This window comes from Rattus norvegicus, chromosome 13, assembly GCF_021556685.1.
Source record: "Rattus norvegicus strain SHRSP/BbbUtx chromosome 13, alternate assembly SHRSP_T2T, whole genome shotgun sequence".
Taxonomy (NCBI): domain Eukaryota; kingdom Metazoa; phylum Chordata; class Mammalia; order Rodentia; family Muridae; genus Rattus; species Rattus norvegicus.
Window position 1 is genome coordinate 52,718,579 of NC_141546.1, and position 20,304 is coordinate 52,738,882.

The 20,304-nt window shown below is 41.3% G+C and overlaps 1 protein-coding gene and 1 long non-coding RNA gene across 6 annotated transcripts in view; both read right to left on the reverse strand.

Annotated features, from left to right (window-relative positions):
• Nek7 (NIMA-related kinase 7) overlaps window positions 1-4,471 on the reverse strand; it is a 127,446-nt gene extending 122,975 nt beyond the window's left edge. The window contains exon 1 of one of the 3 annotated variants that reach the window (NM_001108346.3): window positions 4,280-4,432. The gene's annotated coding sequence lies outside the window, so the exon portion shown is untranslated. Of the gene's footprint in view, window positions 1-435; window positions 801-4,279 lie in introns of those variants that run through there. The other 2 variants (XM_087581224.1, XM_087581221.1) reach the window with 2 other exon arrangements.
• Window positions 4,472-13,993: 9,522 nt separating this feature from the next.
• LOC120096260 (uncharacterized) overlaps window positions 13,994-20,304 on the reverse strand; it is a 40,860-nt gene continuing 34,549 nt past the window's right edge. For all 3 annotated transcript variants that reach the window (XR_015635993.1, XR_015635994.1, XR_015635995.1), the window contains one exon: window positions 13,994-14,187. This is a non-coding gene — a long non-coding RNA (uncharacterized LOC120096260). The remainder of the gene's footprint in view (window positions 14,188-20,304) is intronic.

Here is a 20,304-nt window from a genome sequence, read left to right on the forward strand (position 1 = left end):
GCCCCTTTCTAGTTATTTATTATTTTCCCTTTTCACTAGACAGACTAAGTCCACTCCCCCCCCCCTTTTTTTAAGGAGTTGGAGGTGGTGTTCGGTTGTAGGCGTGCTTGTCGTTTGAGATATTACACAGACCAAGCTGCACTGGCACTCCCATTGCTCCAACTCAGCAACTCAGCTTACCCTGTCTAGGATTACAGACGCATGAGAATGTACTTTCATTCTCCTCCGTTCATTCTTCTTTAAAAAGTTAATAACAATTTTTAAAAAGGCTCATCAAATCACACATGCCGAAAAGCCCCTCTAACGGTAACAGTCATAGGGACAGTAGCTAAAATGAGCACTCACGAATGAAGCATGTCAGAACTCACCCATATGAGGACTATCACTGACTAAAGAGCACAAAAGAGCGGATAAATGGCTGGCATCACCTCTTACCTGAGTTTCCCAAGGAGGAAACAGGACACAGCACTCACTCACACACTGCTTCTATGTCACAGGATGAGTCTGGGGTCCCCAGAGGCCAAGGCTGTCTAAAGCTCTGCAAAGACAACTCCCATCCCCTCTCGAAGCTATTCTGAGTATTAGCCCCCTGCACCTCTGTCTCTTCTTGCAGATTATTTTCTCTAGTAAATCTTCTCTACGTCTGTTCTGGTCTAATGAGTACTTTTTTATGCCCTTACCCTTCACAGCAGGATAACCAACCTAAGTGGCTCACGTGGTTATGAACACCAATAAGCAAAATCAGGTAATGCTCAGTGGACGTTAGACACACGTTCTAAGAATAAAAACTTTCACAGCGCACTGTTGCTGGAAACCCCAATGGCTTAAAACTCGTGCGTAGGCCTTTGATGTTATCTTCTATATAAATAAAGTTTTATTGGAGCACAGCTACATGCACATATATGGGGAGTGTTTGTGGCTATAAAAGCAGGAGCTCCCAGAGACAATACAGCCCAGGAAGTCAAAAATACTTATTATGACTTATTAATACTTATTATATTGTTTAGGGCTAGTGAACCCATCTGTACATAAGCAGCCTGGAGTTCAAAAGTAGCTCTTAACTACTGTCCACTCAGGAGCTGTGGTAGGTAACATGCAAAAGGGACGACTTCCACTGAGTCATATAAAACGGACATCTGTACACTTTTATAAACCAGTAAGTTTTCCTCATGTGTACACTGCGGCTAGCTATTAACCCCAGTAAAGCTCATCTTATTTGGTCATTATATACACATTAGGACAAAGTGTTTTTTTTTTTTAATAAAGGTTAAAAAATCATTTATCCTGATCAAAAATGGGAAAAGATGTTCCTTAGCATCTGCCCTCATTCCCAATCCTCACCATAAAACCATGAACGATAACGGAGGCTGTTTTCTTTAAAAGGAAGAAAATACTTTGAGAAATAGGTAACACCATAGGGACACCAAACTGTCAGTTGGAAACAAATCAGCAGTTTAAAAGTTTTGCAGCTATGTAAGTTATATAAGTTTCGAAATTCTCAGCCAAAGACAGTAACTCATGCCTATAATCTCAGCCTTTGGGAAGCTGAGGCAGGAGGAGAGCATGAGTTCAAAGCCAACCTGAGCTATACACAAAGTAAGTTCCGGGCCAGCAGAGTAAAACCCTACGCCAAGAAAAAAATTTAAGTGTAAATTATAAAATTATATTCCACAAACACATATGCTTGGGTGTAATCATATATCCAATGTTATATCGGCTATACTCTCCATGAATAAATAAATTGTAGGAGGAAGAATTAAAATGGAACAACTTCAAAAGTTTAAAGTAATGGTTCTTAGAAAAAGGTTACAATATTTGTAGAATTGCATATAAAGCAATTCGGAGTAAATAATAACCACCCAGGTCATATAGTTCTAAACTATAAATTTCCCACACCTTCAGAACTACCCGTAAGTTTGCTACTGTACTACGGTTTAGATTGTGAAGTAAAATATCTGCCCACACACTAATCAAGTATTTGAAAAAAAAAAAAAAAAAGGTGAAAATGAGAATAGCTACCCTAAAAATTCTTATAATAACAGAATCACTGTTAATCACAGAATAAGTAAAATCACTGGGATTTTACTTTATTCTATTTTTAGTAAATGCATAATACTTAATGTTTGTAGTAAGTCAAGGCTGAGGGGCATCAACTGCAATCATCAGAAGTCTGGAATTGAGAGGGGAGTCCTGGCAATACTTATCTTTACAGAGTGTAAGTGCTGTACACTTCGGTTTATTTGAAACTGAGATGCTGGGTTTTAATTTAGTAAAGAAAGGCTTGTCAGCGGCCTCTGCTCCCCTCCTCTGCTAGTGCAGCCATCATAAACAGGGGTGATTTTCTTCGGTTTTATTAGGCTGGAAAGAAACTTAAGTGTCCACCGAAGAAGGCGTTTGTGGGAAAGGAATGGCGGGAGACAGGTATTAACCAGATAAATAAACTTTAGTAGTTCAGATTACAAAATAGGTCTGAAAAAAATGCAGTCTTGACTCTTTAAACTGATAACTGCCTTAACCGTATTAAAACTGCCACGCTGCCATAAAAGTGTCTAATGAATTTTCTTCTGATAGTTCTTGGTTTTCAGTTTCAGATGATCTCGGGCAAAAGCCCCAGTCAGTCACGGACTATATTTAATTTGCTGACCAGGTTTGTTTCTTATGTACAATGGTTTCAGTGGAAACTGTGACTCCAAGCTGAGCCCGAATCCTGAAAGTTAACAAGGGGCGCAAAGAAAACCAGAGGCCCCCTCTCCTCTGTTTTTTATACAAGGCTGAGCCTCTCAACCCTTCTTTCCATAGGCCCACATCCTCAAAGAAACTTGGCCTCCCTCTCCTAGTCCAGGGCAGCAGTAGGAAGTACCCGCCCTCCTGAGCTAGGGCCGGGTGTCCTCGCTGTTCATTGGCTGCAATGGCTGTCAGTGCCCTGAAGGCGGGGACGCCCACCTTGCAGTGGAATCTGAGGACTGCATGGTCACTGGGTCCAGATTCCCCTCCATTCCGGCCCCGAACTCTTCTCCGAAGGCCCTCCTCTCATATCCACTTTTCTGCCTCTCTAAGAAGTAAAGTTTTCCCCCCACCAGCCAAAACAGAGGATGCAACGGTTTGGGATGTAAAGCAAATTATGGACCGGATCTCTCGGAGTGATGGCAGAGTGCTGTGAAAATGAAATAACTGCTTAGGTTGCAAGCCAGTTCAACCAAGTGCACTGGCCATCACGAAATACTGCAGCCATGAATACAAGCAAGAAATGCCACACAGCACTGCAGGCTGTATTTTTTTTTTTTATTCATCATTTTCAGAGTTTGTCCGGTTGTCCCAAACTACAAATTTTTGAGTGTGGGTACTAAGTCTTTCTTGGATCACAACATCCCATCATCTAGAAGAGAACAGGTTTATAATATGCATATTCGGAACGTTATCCTGAAAGGCAGCCTACCAAAGCACACCGCCGTGAAAGGCTGTAGACAACGTGTCTACTGGGAACTGCAGATTTCTTGGAGGAGAAACTAAAGAGTGGTCCTAATAATACTCTGTTAGCTGCGGACATCTGGTTGTTTTTTATTACAACCTTTAAGATTAGTAGTCTCAAAGAAAGAGGGGGAAAGTCATTTCATCTCTAGATTGTTTTACTATATTCAGTTCCATCACCAGAATCGTAAAGGGCACAAACACATCTTACTCTAAAGTAAATACATTCTTAGTGTCTAGCCCGGGCAGAGACTTAGGCTATTCGAGTACAGTATGTGTGTCAATAAATGCATCTCTTGAGGGTCTCCGCCCCAGGCGGAGGCAGCCGACATTGCTCAGCAGCATCCCCCCATGGCCTCTCTAACGTCACCTTCGTCCCATCTGTGACTCAGCTCAGCTCATACTTTGCTGCATCCTAGCCCTGAATCGGTCTCAATCAGTCCTCGACCTGACTACCCGACCACTCACAGTCTGTGAACTTCACTTTTCTAAACTGGGCGGCAGCTTAATCGGTTGAGCCAATCCGCGATCGGTAAATAGCCAAGGTGACCAATGAGCTCTGCCCGGAGGCGGGTCTTCACTGGAGTTCCTCCTGTCCGAGCCCGGAGACCTGTTGCCGCCGCTACCGCAGAGCTGGAGCTTCCCGGGGGTCGAAGCGCCCGGGGTCTGAGCTCCCGCAGCCAGCGGCCTGCACCGCGCTCCACCAGTTGTAGGCGGCCTGGCGGATCCTCAGAGGCACGCGAGTCCGAGGCCCCACGCGGCCCGCCCGCTCCCCGCACCGGCCCCACCCGGCCGGGCCGTGCATACTCACCAGGGCGCCCGGGCAGCTCGATCCACGCGGGCTGCAGGGCTGCGCGATCCCGGGCCGATCGCCTCTGCCCGCGCCACTGCAAGCGCCGGCTCCCACCCTGATCGGCCGGCGCTTCCCACTGCGAGCCTAGCAGCGGCCCATCCTCCCGGCTGTGCTCCTCCTCCGGCTGCCGCGGCTGTCAGGAGGGTAAACATCCCGGCATCCCCGAGGAGAGGGCGGGCCGCCGCAGGCCCCTCCCCGCGCCCGCACCCTGCTCGGGAGCCCACGCTGCCACTTTCCTGAGAACTGGGGTGTGCCTCCCTTTCTGCGGTTGGCCCCTGCCTTCAAATCGGCGTATTTTGATCCCACTCTCTTTTACCAAGTGGTTTCAGCTACCTCTACACTGTGTCAGTGAAAGCAAACGAGAGTCTTCCCGGAATCTGGCTAAACAAATCTAGACTTTAGTGTCCCAGCATTAGGAATGCCTTTCAGGACGCTTCCGAAAGTTGAACTAGGTGGTACTAGGTATGCAGGATCTTTGAGATACAGGCACACTTACAAAGTGGCATTACAAAAATTATTACATTACATAAATTAATTTACACGTCACATATTTGCAATATGGTTCTCTCCTTAGTACATGGAGCTGTTGAAAAGCAAAGCTTTGATTCCTACTGTTCCACTAACCAGATTTGAACTACTGGGGCAGCCAGCTAGGAGGCAGTATAGAGTCTGTCATGCCTATATTCTAATCATTCAGTGGCAGTTGTTTAACTTATGGTCTTTCTCGGAAGAACAGCTTTAACGCCTCCTTAGAAACAGCCGGTGAGATACAGCGGCACGCTTGAGCACATATTCTAATCATTCGGTATCACTAGGTCTTTCTCTGGTTTCATTTTCCTGCCAAGGGTAGTAGTAGAGCCAAAAAACAAAACAAAACAAAACAAAACAAACAAACAAACAAAAAACGGTATTATAGCTCAAATGTGTTCAAACAATGGAAAGTAGGATTTAGAAAGTTAGGGCCAGGAGTTTGATTCTCAGGACCCACGTGATAGAAGAGAACTGAGTCCCCACGAGTTGTTTTCTGACATCCATACTGCAGCGTGGCGCACATACGAATGCAAGTATGTAAAATAGAATTAGGAAAAAACGCAAACTTTAATTTTAGAAAGAAAATTAAATTTCAAGAGGTAGCGTTGGTTCAAGAGCTTAAGCTGTACAGGTTTGCCAGGCGAGTTCTTAGATTGGGAGGAGAGGGTCTATATCTATTTCATAGAGAAATAAAGCTGGGGTGTGAATGTTCCTTTAAGTATGTTTATCAGGGGAAAATCACTTGGAATTTGAGCAGAGACCTGAAGAAGTGAGAAAAGGTGGCATGCGACTCAGGAAGTAGAAGGTTTTACACGGGAAATGCAAAGGTACCCTGTGTGGACGTGGGTTCGCCATGTTGGAGAAACAGCCAGGAGGTCAATGCAGATAGAATCCAAACCAACGAACAAGGGGGAGAAGATGATGAAATGGGGGATGGGCTACCAGAAAAGGGACAGGTGTAGAAATTTGAACTCTTATATTTTATTCTGAATAAAGTGGAAATTCATTACAGGAGTAAGTTGAAAGAAAAACAGAACTGTGGAGAATGAACTGTAGGATAACACAACTAGAAGTTAAAAAAAAGAGACAATTCATGGTCTCTGTGAAACATTCCGATCAGGCTTAGACCAGAATGCTAGCAATACCAGACAGTAGCAAAACCAGACAGACTTCAGATACATGTCCATGACAGAGCCAAAGGGGTTTGTGGAGGATTGAATGTGGTATATGAGATGAAGATAGGATAAAGCCAATAAGTTGGCATTTGAACTATATTGTATGGTCACATCACGCCAAAGCAGCCATAGGAACAATGTCACTTGAGTTGCCATGCATAGGCATAGCATACAGAAAAACTCAAAGACATTTACAAGGTAAAGTTCAACCTAGGACCAGATGCATGGCTCAGAGCTTGTTCTTACTCTGTTTGATACTGCCATTTTGGAAAAATGTGGATTGACAGGTGGCCCAGTTTAAGCACGCTACCAATTTATCTACATACAAAGTAGTCCAACGAGAAGCGAACACTATACCTAATGAACACTGAGGGTCAAATTGGGCAAAAGTTCACTCCCACATCCTTAGTGGCTGCAAAGCCTTTATCTAGGAAGAATCCTTTTGGTGTTATATGATGCCCTAACTATGAAACTAATGTAATGTGTCCTTTTTTTTTTTTTTTTTTTTTTTTTTTTACTTGTAAAGGCTTCATGGCTACAGACAAATAGTATACAGTGTTGCAAAGACTGGGTAGAGGGTCAAAACAGAAGACACTGTACTTTTTCTTTCTAAATTTATATCACCTTCCTTGTGGGTAGGCAAGGTTATTCCCAGGTGCCAGAAGCCAGCCTTCTGGCCTGGAGCAAATGCTAATGGGAAAACAGAGAAGCCTGCCCGAGAAGACTCCTCTGGCTCAGGACACTCACAAGCACCTTTAACTGCTTTTCCGTTCATCTCTCCTCTGAGCTTTCTCCCCAAATGCTGCTTGAGCTTCATGCTCTGCATTAATTATATGCCTTTGTAGGAATAACTCAGTATTTATACATAATTACCACACAGCACATATATTACATATCAGATCGACTCAGTTATAAATGGTATCTGGATATATATCATACTTAAAACCTCTCAGTTCATAACCAAATCTTTAAGGGTTTTTTTTTCCATATATATCTGCTGGCCCCATGTAAGAAAAAAATTATCAGCAGTATTTATTCTCAAAACCATCTCTCCATAAACTAACCCGAAACAGATGTTGCATACCAGTTCTGGCATAAATGTAATTTCTCCATAAGGAAAGAAACTTATGAGGGGAAAAAAATGTTTCCCCGAAGAAGAATGATGAAGTAATATTAAAAATAATTCTCCTTTGAGAGAGAACCTGGCCAGTGGGGTAGACCAGAAAGGTCTGGTCTTCTTGACTCAAACATAGTACTGGTAACAGCTGTACTTAAAAAGCTACTAGTGAGACTGGCAGCCTCTAAGCTTGGCAGCTGAATGGTGATGAGGCTTAGTCAAGCTGTTGAAATGTCTGGACTAAACTGGGCCAAGAGGAGGAAGTCAGAGTACAGACTGCAGACAGCCCAAGGGAGATCACTTTTCTCTGGCCTTGGCTTGCCATCCCTGTACAGTGTCAGGGAGTAACTATGATGCTTTGAAAGCACCCATGAAAATTATTAGCAAGTTCCTTTTCCACATCTAATGGCTCCTTGAAATCGTTAGTGGATTATTAGCAGATGCGCTTCTGTTAAAAAAAAAAAAACAGCTAAATCCATCTTAATTTTATCCCCCCACTAAATCCCTAGAATTCAGAATTGCAGAGACACAATGCTACTGTTTCCCAATTATTGAGTTATGATAGCTAGGGGATATAGTTCATGGTTAAAAATAGGGACATACTGACCGTGGCTTTTCCATGGCTATTTTTGCAGTAGTTGTGAAACAGAAGAGATGTTTTGAGACATATCTTAAATAGAAGACACTGAGATATACTTGTGCAAAACAGGAAGCAATCAGTCCAAACAGCTGTTTGTATTTATATCATGATTTCTTTTTTCTTTTTTTCTCTCTTTCTTTCTTTCTTTTTTTTTACAATTTCTTTGCTCATTGGAATTCAACCGAACTTGTTTCTTTGCTCTGACAAACGTCAAAGGACCAGTATGCAAAAAGAACAATGCAGGGAATATATTAAGAAGTTCCACCCTCTCCTGTGGAGCCAAACTGTGAGGTCATTTCACAAATACAATTTCCTCAGTAGTGTGGCACCTCCAGCCATCACCACAGTTGGCAAGCACCGGGATCTATACTGTGAATAAAGTCATCGAACCTCAAGGATACTTTGAATTGTAGGTTTCTTGGTGGTGTGAGCATATGCGTTTGCATCTATCTGGAAATACGATGTTATAAATATCCTGTCATTTTACACGTCTAGAGGAAACGATTTCAAAGAGGTGTGCTTTATCTCCATCCACCTCTTCTGGGAGATTTCCTTCCGTGTTCTCCACTCCAGCTTTAGAATGTGCCAGATCTGCTCAGGTGTGGACAGTGGGGGCAGTGGTCTATTTCCTGACTGGAATGAAAGCAAGACAAATAAGTACTTCTGTTTACCTTTAGGACTTCCTCATACCTGCATTGAGAGGCCTGCCTCGGGTTACATTTCCAAAGGCCTGTCCCTAACACATTCACTGAAAAGAGTGAAAGTCGATACTGTTTGCCTCTTTCCAACCCCTTTGTTAAAATGTAAGCACTGACTGCTCACAACGTGCATTTCTTCAATCTTTGGTTGCGCCACTTAACGACAGAAGTATGAAATACCTCAGTAATTTTTTTCAGCAGTTCAATTGGGTGCTAATGTTCAAGCTGCTTGGAAGCCCAGGGTGTGAGTAAAATCAGATGTGGAATAGTGCCCCCATTGAATCCAAAGGCATTACTGAATGCAGTCTCCACATGCATTAGAACAAGGAGCCTAGTCAATCATAAACAGCCTCACCAGCCTTTGTAATTCTGCCTCTGAATTCACCACTGGCTGACGTCCCAATTATGGAGGGTTTTTTTTTTTTTTTTCTTCTTCTCTGAACTATCCCTGTGTTCTGGTATTTGTAGAATAAGAAGGTGAGAGAATGAGACTTACAAAATAGTCTTGTTTCCAAGGCTTGGGAATCTGACACTGCAGATACCATTCAAGCGGCACAGAGGCAAGCCTGTACACATCCGTCAGCCTTATGGGATAATCTGTGCTCTAAAAGCAAGGAAGGCAAACGGTACAGGGGCTCTCAAAATAACCATATTTGGATAGAGTTAGTCTATTTGTCTTTCTGTGTTACTTACCACTGTAGAACTAGAAGGTGTATTTAAGCTATAAGTTTTCATTAATCTTTAAGTTTGCTTATAACTTCATACATTTATTATGGTATTTTCATACATATGTACCAGTGACAAAGTTTTTTTTTTTTTTTTTTTTGGTTCTTTTTTTCGGAGCTGGGGACCGAACCCAGGGCCTTGCGCTTCCTAGGTAAGCGCTCTACCACTGAGCTAAATACCCAGCCCGACAAAGTTTTTTAATATACCTCTTCCACATACTCCTCCTTTGTACCCTGGCTAGTCCCTTCCTTGTCCAGAGAGCCCTTCCCTCTTCTATTATCATGCCACATGTATTCTATTACCCCCTAAAAGAAAATGGTTTTAAAGGCAATTATATATACATATATAATATATGTATCATTATTTATTATTATACTATATATTAATTATTATATGTTATATATTATATATTTAGTATATATTAAAATCATTTCAATAATCAAACTATGTAACTACTTAAATTCTGTTTTCATGTACCCTTCTCTCACTCAAATTAAAAGTAAAAAAATAAATTTATTTCTGAGGATATAAATAATTAAACCACTAGTTCTTTGTTTTTAGATGAATTGAAATTAATAGATTTGCAATCTGTATCTATGACTCCTATCTAAGTAGCCAGGCAGCTTTCTCCATTCACTATAGAAATTTAGTAGAAATAAAAGGAGAAATGAACCTTGTCGTGAATTAGATTCAACTTTTATATAAACTGTAGAATCATTTATTTCTACTGTTTATGTATAACTAAATCTTTATTATTAACAATAAGGTATTGATACATTTATGTTAATGACCTGAAATGACAATCCCCTATGTAATGACAATCCCCTATGTAATGACAATCCCCTATGTAAGGGGATTGTATTAAGTTGGGATAATCAAAAGTGATTTGGGGTTGCTGTTTTGTCTCAGAAACTCTACTTCTCTCAGACACTCTCAGGATCCCCGATTTTACTCTCTTTTGTGGATTTCTTTAGATTTCCCGATTTCTGATTCCTCAAGGTTATGTAACCATAAACAAAACAAACCCGTGTGCCAGCAATCTGCCTGTTTTTGAGCATGCGCTGGGATCACCAGTTGCTAGGTAAAGGATTTCACACCTAGGGTGAGAGAGCTGCTCTGAATGAGTTCTAGGAGCAACAGGGGTTTAGGGTGGACTTTAAGAAGAATTTTGCCTCTGGGGCTTTTTCAAAGATGACAGATTGGGATCAGATGCTAAGGTAGAAAAAAGAAAAGACAGGAGTGAGGTGGAGGAAGTGCCAAGGATTTATGACAAAGCACATGCAGATCTTCCAGCCTGCACGAGCAAGGACAGCAAGGCTATACCGCGCACAGAGAGCCTACCATTCTCCACCCTAAAGGCAGAGGAACAGTGAAATAAACCAGAACAGTGTCCAGGAAGATTGAGCAAGGGAAGGGAGATTTGTCGTAATTACAGTATAATCTCAAAATTTTAAAAGTGATTTTAAAAAAAGATAAGGCCCACAATTTGCTTTAAGCTTTCAGGGTAAACAATCGAATATTCTGTTCCCATGAAACACTAAAATGGCACGCACTTCCTCTCTCCGGCATGGTTTAGATGTAACCAGCCTAGCAACAAAACTTGCTGCGTTCACGCGTTAGTTTGTTTGCAGTTTAGCACTGGGGAAATGTTCGACTCTGTCAGTTTACCCTCCCCTTCTGGGAGTGGGGACATAACTCTGTTCCTATTTACCTTCATGTATTAGCTATACGTTTTTGAGTCTTCTAATTTTAAAGTTAATAACTCCCGCCATGTTTATTTTTGAACTGGAGCTTGTAATTAATATGCAGGCTTTCATTTCTTTGGTTCTTAAATGTTTTTTGATCTTTGATATCTCGGGCGACGTGGATACAGTTTCAAAAATAAGCTATGCGTTAAGTCAAGTTAATGAGCACCCAATGGGGATAAGTAGACAGCCCAAAAGAGCGAAGGATAAGCAGCTCCGAAGGGAGCAACTGGAGAATCTTTAGATGGAGTGGTACAGGCTTCTCTGCCAGTGTTACATAACGTAGGCTATGAAATGAAGGAAGGAGACAGCGGAAGTACCGGCCTGCACCGAATGCCAAAGGCACCACTCACTGTCCTGTTGCCCTTCCTCCCACTTGGAAAGAAAGCAGGCGGGAGACTGTGGCCCTGGGAGTGGAGTGTCTTTGTTTTGACTAACTCAGAAGCAGTCACTAATATCACTATTGATCTGATATTATCATACATGTCTTAGCTTTCCATTCCTGTAATAAGTTCCTGTGATTAAGCAACTTCAAAAGAAGAAAGGCCTACTTGACTCATAGTATGGTAGGTTTCAGTCCATGACCAATTGGTCCCCTTCCCTGGGGCCTGATATTGCACAGTATATCGTGGCCTCACCATGGGGCAGAAGATGCCTGTTCATCTCCTAGCCAGGTGAGAGAAAGGAGGAAGAAAGCAGGGTCCCATTACCACCTTCAGGGCATGCTCGCAATGACCTAAAGACGTCTCACTTGACCTGATCTCTTAATATTTCTACTGCCTCCCAATAACACAAACTGGGTGTTAGACCTTTAATGCCGGGAACTTCGGGGGATGGGGTAGATCCAATTGCAGTAATCTGTGAAAAGCAAACTCAAAGATATTTCCCTCAAGGAAAGATTTTAAATTATGCCTGTGTTTGGGAAAGAAGCCATAATTAGTCCTCAGAACCGTTTATCACACTTGCTTCCCTTTTCCATCACATTCCACTGGATGTCTGTCCCTCCCTCTCTGCCTGGCTTCTTTCCTTCTCCCCTTCCTTGTTTCTTTCCTTTCCTCTCTTCCTTTTCCCTTCCTCTCTTCCTCTGTTCCTTTTGTCCCAGCCTTCCATATTCCTTCTCCCCCCCCCTTTTTTTTTCCTGGACACATTTTCTGATTTCCTCTACTGAGTTCTTCACCTCCCTGTCATTGTTTCCAAGACACTTTTCAACATGAATATCTGTGAGCTTTAAACGCATCTCCTATACTGTCTTAAGATGAGCAAAGCACAATACAGTATTTATAATAAGAGAAAGAAATTTGTTTTCAACAAGGGCTGGAAAGACACCCTTGTGGTTAAAGCCTCTTGCTGCAAAGCCTCAGGACCTTGGTGCCATCCCTGGCCCCCGTGTAGTGAAAGGAGAGTACTGATGATACAACGTTCCCCTTTGACCAGCACATGTGCATTGTATCATGTGCACACACACACACACACACACACAGAGAGAGAGAGAGAGAGAGAGAGAGAGAGAGAGAGAAACAGACAGCAGACACAGAGACTTAGATACTACTTTTTAAATCTAAAAATGATAAAAAAAATCAACAGTGAAGAGGTAATCTAGACTAAATCCTTTCTAAAGGAGCATCTAGTGATTTTATCATTGTAAATGAAGCACCTGTCATCATCAAGTAGCATTTAATCTTAATTGTGGAAAAGACTACACAGACAAACTTCCTTTCAGACAAACTGTGCCATCTGGGATGTACTCAAAGTCTTAGTATCTAAGCCTGTCCTAGACTCCAGCTATGTCTATCAGGCTTCCAGAAACAATTAGATTTGAGAGCTCTGGCTTAGTCTATTGGTGGGGTAAAACTCCATGCAGATGATAGATGTGTGGAACAGGTGGCAGAGTGTGGAAAGTAGAGCCGGCAAGTGGGTCCCTAGAAGTGCATCTCTGTGGAATATGTCCAGTCAGGCCTCGCTCCTGTCACTTACTCTCTCTTGCTTCCTGACAGCCAAGATATGAACAGCTCTCCTCTGTTGTGTATTTCCTCATGATATTCCACCACCATGCACTTAACCAATGGAGTAACTCATGGTGATATGAAACCTCAGAAACAGTGAGCTGAAACCATTCCCCCCACTTCCTGTCGCTTCTCAAAGGCCTCTGTCCTCGTAACAAAAATAAATATGATATTTAACACATATTGGTACTGTACACGTCAAAAGAGATAAAGCATATAAACTATCTGATTGATATTATAATTAAGAAGAAAACAAGTGTATTACATTTCCTCAGATAAAAACTCTTGTAGATTATTACTTTATCTTAAAAATAGATATGAGCTAATTCAGGTAATGTTTCCTTTAAGAATGCTAGATGAAAGGTGGTCATATACTATACAGAGCACAAATATTAATTTCACAGACTGACTTCTGACATATATATGTGTGTGTATACATATATGTATTTGTGCACATATATGTGTACATCCATATATGTGTGTGCAGATATATTTGTATATATGTATGTATATATGGGTGTGTGTACATACTTACATACATACACACACCTATTTAATCCTAATAAATATTTCCTTACCCTGAAAGTTCCCTCAGCCAAGTTCTTTTGGTCCAGGTAATTTTTCTCACTATAGATTACTATTACATATTCTAAATCCTCTCATGTAAGGGACCATACAGTTTTGTATCTCCCACCTTAAAGTCTATGGTTTGCCATTGCTCCACATCCAGTCTGACATTTGCTATTTTCATTCTGGCTCTTTTTAGCTATGTCATTGGCTATGCTCACGGAGCTGTTATTCAAGTGAGCTGGATGTGTGCCAGCCCCAGGACTTCAGCGAGCGATGTCTCGGTGCAGTTTTAAGTCAGCGTCCCTCAAGTTGTGCTCATCAGTCCACTCAGCCCATCAGTTGTTACAGAAAGACAGAAAGACAAGGAGCTCAAGTCCAAGATCTAAAATGCTATCCGAGGATGAATACTTCACTTTATACAATGTTCTACCTGTGGAGAAAGATGATGGAAGCCATTTTATAAACAATTTTACAAATGTTTTAAAAGATTTTATTTATTTTTATTCCAAGTGTACCAATGCTTGACTTTGCATATGTGTCGTGTCCCAACACATATGTGCAGTACCTAAGCCAGCTAGATGATGATGTTGAAACCCCTTGAACTGCAATCATAGGCAGCTGTGAAGCACCAAGTGGCTGCTGGAAACTGCTCCTGGATCCTCTGTAAAAAGAGCAAATGCTTTTGAACACTGAGCCATCTCCAACCCGTGAGCCAAATTTTGAATTTAAACAAGGAAAAGCATCTCAAAGCAGGAAAAGAGTCCTGCCACGTAATTCTGCCATTGTGTATCTTGGGAAGATTTCTACCCACACATGCATAGACAATGCAAACACTCATAAGCCAAGCAGAAGAGACTGGAAGCGTGTTAACTAATCGTCCTTGAGGTGTTAAGGATATGTGCAGTTTAGTGGATCTTACCTTGGTTGCACAAGACCCTATTTACAAACTGGCCAATTAGTTTAGGGAGAGTTGGTGACATTTGTATTTCTCACAAGATTTCCAAGTGGCATTAACATTCAGCCCAAGACAGAAACTATTGATTATCTGTACTCTTGAATTCGGCCCATAGTTAAAGTACCATGTAAAGTACTTTAGAAGTTATAAGGATTTGGAGTTGTATTGTTAAGTACTCTGGGGATATAAAAGACAATACAATAAAGAACAGAAAGCAATGTGATTTATTATTATTTCTATTATCTGTAGATATTTGAAGAACACGTCCAAACCTTCTTGGTCCATACACACATGCAAAAGCAGTACATTTGGAAGACATGTAAATCATTGCATTCATTTGTTTTATTGTACAAAATAAACAGTGCCCTTTATTGAAATTTCTCAACAGGCAATCTGTATTAAAACCTTATAGAGAGCCATTTGAAAGTAACATAGCCTTGACCCAGAATGATGGAATTTCAGAGTCTGAATCTAAGGAATGTGGGAATATGGATGTTTTAATTACCACTCACAGAATTCTAATGCTTAAAACATTTGCAAACAGAATATCAGATGGCCGAGAAGCACCTTACAAAATGTTCAACTTCCTTAGTCAGGGAAATGCAAATCAAAACAACCCTGAGACTCCACCTCACACCAATGAGAATGGCTAAGATCACATACTTAGGTGACAGTAGATGCTGGTGAAAATGTGGAGAAAGAGGAACACTCCTCTATTGTTGGTGGGATTGCATGCTGGTACAACCACTCTGGAAAGCAGTCTGGACATAGTACTGAAAACTGGACATAGTACTACTTGAGGACCCAGCTAAACCGCTCCTGGCATATACCCAAAAAGATGTTCCAACATAAAACAAGGACACATGCTCCAGTATGTTCATAGCAGCCTTATTTTTAATAGCCAGAAGCTGGAAAGATCTTAGATGTCCTTCAACAGAGGAATGGACACAGAAAATGTGTTACATCTACACAATGGAGTACTACTCAGCTATTAAGCATAATGAATTCATGAAATTCTTAGGGAAATGGATGGAACTAGAAATATCATCCTCAGTGAAGTAACCCCATCACAAAAGAGATCACATGGTATGCTCTCACTGATAAGTGGATATTAGCCCAAAAGCTCAGATTACCTAAGATACAATTCACAGACCACATGAAGCTCAAGAAGAAGGACAACTAAAGCATGGATGCTTCAGCCCTCTTAGAAGGGGGAACAAAATACTCAAGGGAGGAAATACAGAGACAAAGTTTCAAACAGAGACTGAAGGAAAGGCCATCCAGAGACTGCCCCACCTGGGGATCCATCCCATATACAGACACCAAACCCAGACACCATTGTGGATGCCAAGAAGTGCATGCTGACAGAAACCTGATATAGCTGTCTCCTGAGAAGCTCTGTTAGAGCCTGACAAATACAGAGGTGGATGCTCACAGCCAACCATTGGACTGAGAATGTCAGTCCCCAGTGGAGGAGTTAGAGAAAGGACTGAGGTAGCTGAAGGGATTTGCAACCCATAGGAAAAACAACAATATCAATTAGCCAGACCCCCCCCTCACCCCCAGAGCTCCCAGGGACTAAATCACCAACCAAAGAGTTGAGGGACCCATAGCAGAGGATGGTCTTGTGGTACATTAATGGGAGGAGATGCCCTTAGTCCTGGGAAGGCTCAATGCCCCAGTGAAGAGGAATGCCAGGGTGGAGAGGTGGGAAGGAGTGCGTGATTGGGTGGGGAGCACCCTCATAGAAGAAGGGGGAGGGATCTGGGATAGGGGGTTTCCTGAAGAGAAACTGGGAAAGGGGATAACATTTGAAATGTAAATAAATAAGTATCTAGTAAAAAGATATAAAAAATTTACAAACCACTATGTAATTATTTCCCCCCTTCTGAGGATAGTGTCCTCCTATACGACATGAAGAACAGGGGGTTATTATGTACAAATATTGAAATTCACACCTATATAAAACTTAAAAGATTTATAAGTGGTAGATATTTAAATTCAATATGTAGCATCAGAAAGAAAGGGAGAGCAAAAGAAAATGGAAACAATGTAAACCATAGCAATTCCAAAGCCTAGGAAACTGTCAACAGCACAGGAAGACCGCAGAATGGGCAAAAAGCTTTGCCAGCTACACTTCGGTAGGAATCCAATGCTCAGAGTTCACAAAGAGCATCAAAAATTAAACACTAAAATCTAATCTAAAAGTATCAATCAACCAATGAGCTACTGAAGTGACAATTCTCAAAAGAAAAAAAAATCCAAATGGACAATAAAACATATTTAACGTCCATTGCATCAGGAAAATGCAAATTAAGTATACCTTAAGACTTCCACTTCACCCCAATCAGAATTAGTAGCATCAATAAATATGACAATAAGTGCTGTTAGGGTTATGGGGAAAGAGAAAGCATTACTTGCTGCTGATGAGACTGTAAACTAGTGCTCCTATTAATGACATCAGTGGCAGAAAGCTCCTCAAAAACTTTAAAATAGCCCAGTCTCACCCTCAGCTCTGCAGCAGAACACAGGTAGCAGCCTTCCCTGAGTCCTCAGCTCCCATCTTCTTTGGATCTCACAAATGTTCCTGCTTTAACCTCCCCCCCCCCCCATACTCGTTACTTTATCCCAGCACCCAACTCTGGTAGGCACCCTCAGCTAAACCACAGGCCAAGCCTGCCAAAAAAACCCAGGTGGGCTCCCTGCAGATCTCTTCTCTCTCTGTTTCCCCAGGTGCAATCCTCCAGCCTCAGCCTCAGCTCTACAGGAGAACATCTGTGGCAGCCTTCCTTGCACCCTGTTCCCATCTTCTGTAGATCTCACAGATCTTCCCTCTTTTAACCTTCCTCCCCTGACTAGTTGCCTTGTCTCAACCCATGAACCCAAGCAGGCATCCCTACTAACCCAAGGGCCATTCCTGCCAAGGCAACAAGCAGGCCGAAGGCAAACCCACACCTCTCTTTCTGCTCGTCCAGCTCCAATCATCTATTCTTATCCCCAGCTAGCTCTGTGGCAGAAACCCCACCGCAGTCTCCCTTTCCTCTCTGTCCCCATCCCCAGTGAATCCCAAAGAACTCCTTCAGCCTTCCTTCCTTCCCCCACTTCATCCAGACTCAAACACCAGGTGGCATTCTCTGTGAACACACCAGCCGAGCAGGCCAGGGGAATGGGTAACCCAACTGAAGACTTCCACCACTGCCTCCTCTAGATCAAACCCCCAAGTCTCACTCCACCTCTATAGACAAACCTCTGGGGTAACCACTCCATCAATGTCTCCTCCACTCCAAGCAGATCCCAGTTGAACACTCTACTCTTTGTCCATCTGTGAACTCCTTCAGACATCTAATCTATCCTCTTTCCTAAGCATCAGCTTGTAATACCCAGAAAGACATTTTATATAGAATACCCAGTACCCATAACTATGAAGTCCAAAGAAAAGTCCTACCAGGCAATATATGGGCATCACACTCTCCAGAAATCCACAGAGCAAACAACAATAACAACAACAACAACAACAAAAACAAATAAGCAAAAACACCACCCAGTGAAGACAAATACAGAAATCAGCACTTACCTATAATGATCTCAATGCCAGATACCTAGATGCTAGTATAAAAACACAATCAATAACAGGCAATATTCCTACCCTAGAGGCCAGCTTTTCTACCACATTGGGCTATGAATATTCCAAAATAGCAAAGCATAAGAAAAAGACTTCAAAATAGACTACAAATATGATAGAGGTCCTTAAAGAGGAAATAAATAAGTCCCTTAAAGAAATTCAGGAACACACAAAAGCAAAGAAGAAGAAGAAGGAGGAGGAGGAGGAGGACAAGGATGAGGAGGAGGATGAGGAGGAGGAGGAGAAGGGGAGGGGGAGGGAGATGAGGGGGGAAGAAAACAAATGGAGGGAATTCTGGAAATAAAAAATTTAAAAATTAGAACAGTAACTACAGAGGCAAGCTTCACCAATAGAATATAAGAGATGAAAGAAAGAATCTTGGGTGCTGAAGATACAATAGAAGAAATGGACACATTGATCAATGAAAGTATTAACTCTAAAAACTCCTGACACCAAACATCCAGGATATATGGGACACTTTGAAAAGATAGAACCCAAGAATAATAATATAGAGGAAGGAGAAGAAACCCAGCTACTAGACCCAGAAAATGTTTGCAACAAAATCATAGAAGAAAATTTTGCCTATAAAGGTGTAAGAATCATACAGAACACTGAATAAATTATATAAGAACACAAAGTCACCTCAGAATATATTAATCAAAATGCTAAGCATACAGAATAAAGGAAGAATATTACAAGCCACAAGGGAAATAAAACCAAGTAAGATATAAAGGCAAACCTACAAGAATTGCACCTGGCTTCTCAATGGAGCCTTTAAAACCCAGAAAGGTATGGAAAGATGTGCTGCAGACTCTAAGAGACCATAGATGCCAGTCCAATCTACTATACCCAGCAAAACTTTCGATCACCATAGGTGAAAAATAGGATAATCCATGATAAAAACAAGCTTAAACAATATTTATCTACAAGTCTAAGTCCATAGAAGAAGCAACAAAAAACCTCCAACCTAAAGAGGTTAACTATACCCATGATAACATAGAGAATAAATTATCTCACAATATTAGAAGAATGGAAAGACAAACACATAAAACACACACCATCACCCCCTCCACCACCACCAAAAAAACAACAAAATAACAGAAATCAACAACCCTTGATCATTGATATATTTGAACATCAATGGTCTCAATTCTCCAATAAAAAGACACAGACTCAAAGAAAGGATATGAAAAGCCAGGATCCATTCTTCTGCTACATTCAAAAAACACACATAGACCTTAAGGGGTAAAGGAATGGGAAAAGATAATCCAAGAAAAGGGACTAAGATGATTTTCTCAGAAAACTAACTCTTTGTTTCATTGATTCTTTGTACTGTTCTCTTTGTTTCTATCCTATTTACTGGAATAAAGATATTTTTAAAGAAAAATCTTAGTTTCATTTGCTTAGAATATCTTTATTCTAATAAATGGCACCCTGATATAGCCATTTTAATATCTAACAAAATAGACTTCAAGCCAAAGCTAGTCAAAAGATATAGAAAATTATTCTTCATACTCATCAAACAAAAATATCCATCAAGATGACATTTCAATTAACATCTATGCTCCAAACAAGAAAGCACCCAAAGTTGTAAAATAAATACTACTGAAGTTTAAATCACATATTAACCCTCACATACTGATAATGGGAGACTTCAATATTCAACTCTTACCAACGGACAGGTCATCCAGACAAAAACTAAAAAGAGACATGCTAAAAAATATTATAAGCCAAATGGACCTAACAGATATTTACAGAACATGTCACTCAAACACCAATGAATATACCTTCTTCATGAACTTTCTCCAAAATAGAGCACAGACTCAGTCATAAAGTCTGTCTCAACAGATAATTGAAGATTGAAAATAACCCTCTGTATCCTATCAGTCTGTGAGGGACTAAAACTAGGTATAAACAGCAGTATGAAGAGAAAGCCTACAAACTTATGGAAACCAAACAACTCTCTATCAAATGGTAACTGAGTCAAGGCAGAAATAAAGAAATTAAAGGGGGCTGGGGATTTAGCTCAGTGGTAGAGCGCTTGCCTAGGAAGCGCAAGGCCCTGGGTTCGGTCCCCAGCTCTGAAAAAAAGAAAAAAAAGGAAATTAAAGACCTATTGGACTGCAATGAAAATAAATACACAGCATGCCCAAACTTACAAGACACAGTGAAAGTGGCTATAATAGGCAAGTGCAGAGGAC